The sequence below is a fragment of the Callorhinus ursinus genome, unplaced genomic scaffold (assembly GCF_003265705.2).
Source record: "Callorhinus ursinus isolate GAN/ISIS: 27379988/994484 unplaced genomic scaffold, GSC_fseal_2.0 scaffold32, whole genome shotgun sequence".
Taxonomy (NCBI): domain Eukaryota; kingdom Metazoa; phylum Chordata; class Mammalia; order Carnivora; family Otariidae; genus Callorhinus; species Callorhinus ursinus.
The window spans coordinates 13476990-13487296 of record NW_027397094.1 but is presented as its reverse complement, the minus strand read 5'-3'; the positions used below and the strand labels follow the sequence as shown (position 1 = coordinate 13487296).

At 45.8% G+C, this 10307-nt stretch overlaps 1 long non-coding RNA gene across 5 annotated transcripts in view; it reads left to right on the top strand.

Moving 5' to 3' along the window:
• The window catches only part of LOC112807790 (uncharacterized), an 18962-nt gene extending 9184 nt beyond the window's left edge, over positions 1-9778 (top strand). For 2 of the 5 annotated variants that reach the window (XR_012374320.1, XR_012374318.1), the window contains 2 exons: positions 6899-7047; positions 8500-9778. This is a non-coding gene — a long non-coding RNA (uncharacterized lncRNA). Of the gene's footprint in view, positions 1-6053; positions 6154-6197; positions 6751-6898; positions 7048-8499 lie in introns of those variants that run through there. The other 3 variants (XR_012374319.1, XR_012374321.1, XR_012374317.1) reach the window with 3 other exon arrangements.
• Positions 9779-10307: the final 529 nt, after the last annotated feature.

Genomic DNA, 10307 nt, shown 5'->3' with positions numbered 1-10307 from the left:
CACACACACACACACACACACACACACACACACACACACACACACAGCATTCCACCCCTTATCCAGCAGCAGATGGTGAGAACAGAAAAAGACTGACTGTTCTAACTTCAGGAGACCGGATCCAAGAGGAAGAAAACTTTGCGAGCAGGTGGAGTGAAGGCGGAAAGGACAGGAGAGGTGTGAGCCAAAGTGGTAAAAAGGACAAAGAAATAGTGGGAGCAAAACAACAGTAAGTTGTTCCGGAATGTTCTGCCCCATCACCAACACCCAGTTCCTTTTGCGAAGAGGAAGCAGAGTGCCAGGGTTTCCTGGAGGGGAGGTAGAAGACATAGTCCTTGATCTTGTTTGCGATCAACGTGAAAATCTAGGTATTGGTAAACTAACGTGCCATCTCGTCTGTGGGCAATTTCTTTTTATATCTAGAGCTGACGTTGTGAAAAATACTAATGTCCGTGTGAATAAGCAGGGCCGTGCATTGAGCACCTGACCACAGTTGTCTGTAAATGCTGATCCCCCTCGGTTAGGAATGATGGCAGAGCTTGCGACTTTGACCTTTTTTGCTTTAGGGGATGACCCAGGGCTGCACGTGAAATGAATTTACTTTGCCTGGGGTCTTAGCAGGTGTCACACCCCTGACGATGGGGCGGGCAGAAATTGTCCACATCACAAAGGACAATGTGACATCAGGCTCATTCATCCAGCAAATGTCTGAGTGCCTGTGACGGGCCACGGGGGCAGTCCATGTCTCTGTCCTCATGGGGCTTACAGTCTGAATGATTTTCTGAACGATTAACAACTGGTATGCTAAGTACTATGCAAGACCAAGCAAAGAGCGTGCAGACAGCCCACAGCCGGAGGCCCCAGCTGGCCTGGGTGGTAGGACTGGCTTCCCTGATATAGGGTATGTTAGCCGATACTGAAAGAATGAGGGGAATTAGCCAGATAAGAGCTGATGGAAGCTTTCCCCAGGGGAAACTACAGGAAAACCGTGGGACTGGAGGGAGCGGGAGGAAAGACAGAAGAATGAGGGAGGCATGTGTGAGATGAGGCAGGCCCGGAAGGCCAGGCCAGGCCAGGCAGGCCAATGGGTTGTGCTAAGAATTTCAGACTTGATTCTAGGTGGGAAGCCAGTGGAGGGCTTTTCAGGGGGAGGAGGGAACACCGATCATCGATATCGAATATGATTTACATGTTGCAGAAGCGTGATCCTGTTGAGAGAGCAGGACTGCACAGGTGCAGCAGAAATCACTCATGAGCTCCCTAATTCGACATTTAACGAAGTATTTCTTTTTCTGTTTTAATTGTGGCAAAACACACAAACGTAAAATGTACCATCTTAACCATTTCACTGGCATGAAGCACATCCCTGCTGTTGTGCAAAAAATCACCACCAGGACCCTTTTCATCTTGCAAAACTGAAACTCTGTTCCCATCAAGCAATAACTTGCCTCTCAGCCCCCAGCTCCTGGCAGCAACCATTTCACCTTCTGTCTCTCTGAATTTGACTCCCGTCGGAACCTCCTGTGAGTGAGATCATACAGTGTTTGTCCTGTGACTGGCTTATTTCCCTTCGCAGAATAGCCTCAAGGTCCCTCCAGGTTGTAGCCTGGGTCAGGATTTCCTTCCTCGTAAAGGCTGAATAATATTCCATTGTGTGGATAGACCACATTTACGTGTCCACTAATCCAGTGAATGCTAGGACACTTCCTCCCCTTGGCCCTTGTGAACAATGCTGCTGTGAAGACAGGTATGCAGATAGCTCTTTGAGTCCCTGCCTTTGAGGGACTATATGCCCTCAAATATTCTTTTGAGTATATACACTCAAAGTCTATTTCCTTTTTTTTATTAAAGATTTTTTATTTATTTGACAGAGAGAGAGCGTGAGCAGGGGGAGGATCAGAGGGAGAAGCAGACTCCCCACCGAGCAGGGATGCGGGACTCCATCCCAGGACCCTGGGATCATGACCTGAGCCGAAGGCAGACGCTTCACTGACTGAGCCACCCAGGTGCCCCTCAAAGTCTATTTCTGGAACCCCCTTTCCAGGAATGACACTACGCTAAACACTGTGGAGGTTTAGACAAATGAATATCCCAGGGCCTCGGCCATCCCAACACAGACAGGAAAATTTAAAAACAGGACAATCTGAACTGAAATGGGCTACAGAAAAAGGATTGGGGAGTCCCTAAGTAAGACTCACTGCAGTGGGCAAAACTATCCAAAGGACCTGGATATGACGATAACCCAGATAAGAAAAATCCATGTCTTAAACAGCATGCTCCCGGTGGGACGGAAGAGAAAGGCAGTTTTTTTTTCAGCCTGAGTGTTGGTCATGGCCAAAGCCCATTCACTCTTGTTGATTTCACGGTGGTCAGATCTCTGAGCCTGCACTGCTCCTCTCCCTTCAGGACCGTCAGCTTTGTCAGAGGTGGAAAGTCTCCTCCTCTAGGGCCTCCTTCAATTAAGGAGCATCTCCGTCCACTCCAGCCCCTGCTTCCTTGTGACCAGATGAAAGGCAGCCCAGGAGAACCCCGTGACTCACACACTCTCGGGACTGTTCGGGGCTGTTCGGAGGAGCAGCTTTGAAGGACAGATTCCCCAAGCAGGAACTCCCATTGGGCAGCTCAGGAAGCCTCTGGGCAGCACCGTCCCGGGAGCTATTTTTAGTGTGCCTTTTAGATTTAGAAACAGGCAGCATTCTGTAAAAACTCATTTTTTCTGCTTCCCTCAGGCAGAAAATTTCAATCCCAAACCTTCATGCTAAATAACACAGTGTTTGAGAACGTAGCTTACTTTCTTCCCTCATTGTTACCTGGCCGTTCATACCTCTAAGTATGCTAACTGCTCCAAATTTGACAGTCCCAACTCAAGCAGCAGACACATGACAATTAATGGGGGTTCCTAACTGCATTAAGGCCATGATGTCATTCTGGGGGGGCGGGTTATTATAATATCTGTGCAGCAATTGAGAGACACAAACCTCAATGCCCACTCTCAAAAGTTGTACCCTAAGCTTGAACATGAACGTCCTCCAAGCAGTCCTCAAATCCTGGGCTTGTTTGAAAATATTTATTTTTTTATTTTATTTTATTTATTTATGATTACCTATTATATATTTGAGAGAGAGAGACAAAACACAGAGGGAGAGGTAGAAGCAGACTCCCTACCGAGCAGAGAGCCCAGGGTGGGGCTTGATCCCAGGAACCCGAGATCATGACCCCAGCTGAAGGCGGACACTTAACTGACTGAGTCACCCAGGTGCCCTAATATTTATTTATTTTAAAAGAATTCTTTGGGAATATGAGAAATCTGGTTAAAAAAATTCTACCTTAATATCTTGTTCACTTGGTACCATTTAAAGACTCTAAAAAAATTGAATAGGTTAGACCATTTTCTCCCTAAAGTTATTTTGTCAAATGCAGTATGTCAAGAAGCACTTCAAAGGTGGAGGTGGGGAAAAGGTTTGATGTCAATAAAATAGAAACATCAGTGTCTCATTTGCTTATTCTTCTTTGTGGCACGGACTCTGAAGAGTCAGAGAGCTAACAAAGGTCCGTAATTGGCTGCTCTCAGAAGTACTGGAGAAACACCCACAGATCTAGGTCATGGGATTGGCTCCATGCTGAGCTGAGAATGTGACATAACCTTATCCCTCCCATTTTTTATTTGGAAAATTGTCAAACCCACAGAAAAGTTGAATGAGTGGTATGCCATTCCACTGCATCATGCGGCTTTCACCTAGATTCACTGGCTGTTAATATTTTATCATACGCCCTTTCCCTTTCTGTCTTCCCCTCATACACCTTATGTATGTGGAAGTATGTATGCACACATGTGTCTATACATGCATAACGAAGCATTTGGAAAGTCAATTGTAAGCGTCATGACACGCCCCCCAAATGTTTCAGTATGCATCTTCTGAGAACAAAACCATCGTCCTTCATAATCCCAATGCTATTATCACACCCAAGCATAATCACATTGACATGTTAAAGGAAAATTTTCAAAAAGGTAAAATTATGACTCTCATCCAGATATAAAATGACCATGTGTTAAAGATTTTATTTAACTCATGATTAATGAGGGTACTGCAAGAGGTCACAACCAGTTCAAAAGAGAATCCAAAGAACCACCACGTTTATAGGTGAGGAATGTTGAAAGGAATGAGGAAGAGGGGGCAGAGCTGGCTTGTTTGTGTCCATAAGCAAAGATTATTTTGTATTGCTATCTATTATCTACAACTTATTGAGTTGTAAAATAGCTCAAAAGCAATGAAAGGGGCAGAGTCCCTACAGCATCGGAATTAGATAGCCCTGAGGGATGTGCTCTAGACCAGGCATTGGTAAGCGTGTTCTATAAAGGGCCAGATAATAAATATTTCTGGTTTTTGCAAGCCACATACGGTATTTGAACATGAAAGTAACCACAGACAATCTGTGAAGGAATGAGCATAGCTTTGTGCCAATAAAACTTTATTTATAAACACAGGTGGCAGTCCCTATCTGGCCCCCTGGCTATAGTTTGCTGGCCCTGCTCTAAAGAATGCATAACTTTCCATCGATGCACACATTTTCTCCAACAGATATAAAACGAAGATGCTATCATGAGTTGAATTGTGTCCCCCTTCAAAATTCATATACTGAAGTCCTAACCCCAGCACCTCAGAATGTGACTGTATTTGGAGATAGGATCTTTAAAGAAGTAATTAAGTTAAAATGAGATCGCGAAGCTGGACTATAATTCAATAGGACTGGTGTCCTTATAAGAAGAGGAGATAGGACACAGACACACACAGAAGGAAGACCATGTGAAGACACACAGAGGAGATGGCCACCTACAAGCCAAGGAGAGAGCCTCAGAAGAAACCAGCCCTGCCCACACCTTGATCTCTGACTTCCAGCTTCCAGGACTGTGAGAAAATAAATTTCTGTGGTGTAAGACCACCCCCCCCAACCCGTGTGTGGTACTTTTGTTATGGCAGCCGGAGGAGACTCACACAGTTTTTCACTTATGAAAAGATGGCGGTCTAATCAAGTGAGAAGGTTAGACCATTTTCTCCCTAAAGTTATTTTGTCAAATGCAGTATGTCAAGAAGCACTTCAAAGGTGGAGGTGGGGAAAAGGTTTTGATGTCAAGTAAGTTTGGCAAACTGTAGCTCCTTCTTAAAAATCTGCTATGATCTCAGAATGTTGAAGCTCTTGAGACGTCCCACAATAATATCTGTTTTAACTTGGTATAAGCCAGAGTTTCCCAAGGTGGATGGCTTCTTTTAAAGGTACGATTCTTTTTTTTTTTTTTTTTAAGTTTATTTATTTTTTTAAGTAACCTCTACACCCAACAGGGGGCTTGAACGCAACCAGGAGATCAGGAGTCGCATGCTCTTCTGACTGAACCAGCCAGGCGCTCCAAAGTTACAATTCTTAATAATAAATCCAGTATTCTTGGAATATGCTTTGGAAACGCTAGGGTGAGCAAAAACTGAGACAGGTCTTCTGAGAATGTAAAGATGCTTGTGGACCGAGCCTGCAGAAATGCAGGATCCAGAGGCTGGAGGGAGGACGTAAGTGGGTTCCAGGCAGGGGCAAGAGGGGGCCTCCTGTACCCAGACCTGGGTGATCATGACATAGGAAGGAGAACAGGAAGGGCCAGACCGCTCAGAGATGATCGCTCAAGGTGCTGTGTCTGTGGAAGGCTGGTCCTAAAGGAAGGATAGTTATCTCTGTTTTCCAGGAGAACCCGGGGGCTCAGTATCCTGTTGTGGAATAAAGAATGGAATTCAGAACACCCGGCCCTTGGTGTCTTCCTTTGGGGGCCCGGTGATCGCCTCCCAACAGAACTTCAAAGCCTACTTAGCGCTCCTTGTGTGAATGAGGCCTCAATGGGGTGAAAGCCCAGACGGTGCTTGCCATGTCAGCTCCGAGCCACCAGATGGCGCGCGGAATCCACAGTGCACGTGCATGGGGCTCTTGTTTGTCCCAGCCCTGGCCCAAGGCCCATAGGAAATGTGTTACTGTGTCTCCTTTTACCGAGTGTCCTGCAAGGTTTTTTACTCTTTAGAAAGCTCATCCATAGAGGAGCATGTGAAACACCATCCTGCACAGCTGTGCTCTTCCCGTCCTTTCGCTCCGGGGGACATGTCAGCAGCATTTCCCCTGGTCTGAAGAGTCTCGCGTATTTGTTCTTGCTGGAACTAGCAGTAGGGAGTACTTAGCTTCCATTTTGAAATCCGCAATCCTGATGAAATGTAATCGCTGGGAAAAAATATCTCAAGGACTGTTTATTAGGGCAACCGCAGTTCTGGCATGAAAAACAGACTGCAAACACTTTGTTACTCTGGTATTCGGACTGCTAACACAGCGGGGTGTAAGGTTTTTACGTAATCCCAAACCTCAGCCTTGAAGAGTTAATGATGTTACTCATGCCACTGGGGCATGAAAGAAAAGCTTGCATTTTTGGGTGGTTATTGCTTGCCCAGAGCAGTGGAATGAGCCATACGGCTGAAGGCCCAGGGACTCGGGCCACCCATGCAGTGAAATAATCCCCAAGAAATGCACTGCTTGGAATGGAAATGAAAGGAAAGTGAACAGTCATTCCAGGGCATCTACTAAATATTACCGACAGTCATTCAGTCTAAAGTTTGCCTGATTCTTAACACTGCAAATCTCAGATTTGGGATATATTACATAGATCACAGGAAACGATTGAAATCAAGCAGTTGGAGCCCTGTTCCTGTCAAGCTCCGGTCGTAAGCAGTGAGCTCTGTTCTTATTTCAGTTCCAATAGGAATGAATAATTAATAACCTAGTTTTTGAATGGAAAGTACATTTCAATGGATGGGTGATGCTTTCAGCAGAGCCAGTGAGGGTTATTGTTTATTTCCTTCTTTCCTTCTTTCTGAAGTGGGACCCTGGATGAGAAGAAAGAAGCAATATTCAAATGTATGATGGCCTACATTTTTGACCCATCGGAGACTCACGTGAAAAAAGAAAAGCAGAATTTCGCGTTGGCATCAGCATCTACTATATAGTAGGCACTCTGTTCCATGTCTCGTAAGTATTTTCTTAATCTTTGTGGCAACAGTTTGGTAGTTGGCATTGGCCCAGTTTTTCAGATAAGGAAATCAGGCTCAGAGAGGTTAAATAGTTTGCCTGAAGTCACACAGCTAGTAGATTCGAGAGCTAAGAGCTGGGACCAGGTATGCCTGCCTTCAAAGCCTGGGTTTGCTCTCTTTCTGCCAGGGCATTTCGTAAACTCGCAGAAGCGCCACATTGGGAATGATCTGGGGGGTCATTTAGGTGAACCCTCGAAATAACGGAGGCATGATTCTGGTCGTCTCCATTAAGTCGAAAGCCAAACAAGTATAAATGTGCCTGAAATCCAAGCCGAAGCCTAAAAGAAAGAAGAGCAACACTTCAGAATGCAGACAGAGGGCAACATATAAATGGTGATGCGGGTGGGATGGCCATAGCATCCTGAAGTGTGTGTGCTGTAAATAAGACTCAGAGGGATGCTCCTACCTCAAAGTCCTCCGCCCTGTAGCCCCCACAGGGCCCAGAAGGAAAAGTCAAGGTCAAAAGCACCCTCTCACTACTAGAGAAAGTTACCTAAGGGGAGTGAGGGTGGGTGACGGGCTTCAGGCCACACACGTTGGTGGCAGAGCCCGAAATAGAACTTGAGGCCGTGCGTCTCAGTTGAGTCTCAGTGCTGCTTGTCCTAGCTACCTCACACGTCTCTTGCCATGACTAGCTCTGTGTAAATTTGGGGAGGAAACCCAAAACCAGGTTTCAGTTTTCATTACATACCGGAAACTTGGCCTCAGATCACTAAGAAGTTGACTGTGGTTTGTGAACCTTTTAAGCAGAGGGAGCCATGTTCCTGCCCCTCGCAGAGGCCAGCAAGGATTTATGGGTGTAAGCGGGAAGGTGGGCACTGTGGTGCCCGTCTAACCATGTTCCAGGTACACGCTGGCCCGGCGGGCCACAGGCCACCTGGGAGCCTCTGCAAATCACGGCTGCCTTGGAGTTTTTCTGAGCTCCCATCAATTGGGGAATGGCTTCCAGGAGAGAGAGAAAAGGAGGGGATGATTTAGGAGGTGTGCATATTCATTTGCAAATGAAGTTATGGAAGTTGCTAGTGAGATTTATGTTGGTAATTAAGTGATAATGGCTGTGTGAGGCTGCTGGAGTTGGATTTCCTATAAAATAATGAAGGGACCCAGGCCCTTTGGAGAAATGTCTTATTGTTTAGCATTTTCGGAAACAATTTCGGTTTCTATGGTACTTTAGACCCACTGACTAGTAACTCCTCAAAGCATGCTTGGAGCGCAGACCACGGGCTGGCCCCCTTGCGCATCCCCCAAAGATTGTTGGTCTCTATGCAGGGCAAGGGGTAGGCAGCCCCACTCCGGCCCCAGGCTAGCAGAGGAAGGACAAGATGACATCCTTCCAGTGGGCATGGCCAAGTAGATAATGCTTTGTTGTGTTTTGTTTTAAATCATCCAGACCCTCTGAACAACCAGCCTGAAGCGATCTGGTTTAATTAAGGGTACCAAGGAAACTATGAAGAAACCAGGTACAAACATCACGCAAGGATCTTGCAAGAATTCGAGTCCAAACTACTATGTCAAAAAGTAATGGCTGTCTTCGCATGCAGGCTGCCCATGGGGGCTGTGATATCCACGAGTGTGGGGTAGAAAAACGTACAAAATGACCAAGAGTCTGGGTCAGATCCAGACTGGATAATCAGTCCTCGATTAATTAATAGCTGCCTCCTCTCTCTCTATATTATTTTATATTTCGAAAAACAGAAAGACTCACTTATCTACATAGGTGTGCTAGAATGAGGTACATCTCTTAGAGAGGAATGGGCTGTGGTTTTCTGATTTCATATTTTCTCCTTTCCTTTAATGGTGGAAGTCGAAATAAATATTCAGACCTAGGACTCAGCGTGTAGAAAACACTTTAGGAAATAATTTACTGTTTTGAACATTCAAGGTGCAGCCTGCTTCATGGGAAGTGCTGAAAAGCTCAGCTTCTTTTCATGTTTTTCCTCTTTCGGGGTTTTAAAATACTCTTTCAATTCTTTAGGTTATAGGAGAGAGGGCTCGAGGGCTTGAATGTCTGTAAGCTGAGAGACAGGTTTTTAAAATTATGGTGCACCTTGATTCAGTGAAAGAAGTAAGTGCTGACTTTTCCCTTTTGCGTCTTTGGGATTGGTATCTGCAGCCAACATCTATAAATAAATCTCGTCGTAGGAGATTCAGCGAGGCACAAAAGCACGGCAGTGGTCCATATCAGACGCTCGCTCGATATCTATCTAGTTGGAATAGAAAAGAAAGTGCCAAACAAGAAGCACCATCAGGAGTTCAGAGGGGGCCTCTTTTGGAGGCTGCAGCAAGATGAGGGAAGTTCAAAGAGAAGAGGAGGTGGTCTTGCTGGGTCCTGAAGCAAACCTGTGACGAAGGTCACAGGAGCGAGAAGAAAGGGGGATCCAGGAATCAAAGCTCAGCTGGGCCTGCCGATGCCCGTCAATACTGAGAGGTCGCTGTGAGAGGCAAATCAGAGGGGTGAATGCCAAATAAGGAATTCCAAACGTGCTCATTTACTCAAGAGGAGACTTTATTGTCCTCAGAATCCGGGAAGAAAAGAAACTAAATTAATAAAAGTTTCATCAAATGTCTAAAAGTGTCACATGCTAACGCAGCATCACGACTGAACTCAGCCCTGATGTAGTGATCGATTACTGTAGAGGGTGGGGGGGGCGGTATCTGAACGTGCTTGACCTAACGGGGGAGGGGGCACCTCCAAAAGTAAGAGCGCCTGGGATCCAGCCCTGGGCTACGCGGGAGGAGAACGGGAGGAATGATGACACTGGGTGTCAGAAGTGGAAAGGGAGAGAAAACTGGGGAACTGGGGAGACATTTTGTGGGAAGCACCTAATTGCTGGAGATCTGTGCGTCATCCAGAATGTTACAACACATACCTCCTCTTTCGGGGGGGGGTCCCTAAATTCTGCCCCCTACAAATATCATTGGTCTCCTAAGCCCAAAGGGTGTAACATCTATGTTCCCAGGGCATTTCCTGGTTGTCAATCTGTTGTCTTGAGACTAAAGTGACATTGGAGATCCTGAAGGTGGTAGACATTTAACCAAGGCCTGTTAATTAGAATCTGAAGTGTGTGTGTGTGTATATAGTATGTATGTACATAAATACACACACATAAATACATATATTCTTAGAGCCTACACACACACACACACACACACACACACATATACAGGACACATGATACGTGAAGTTACTCCGAGACA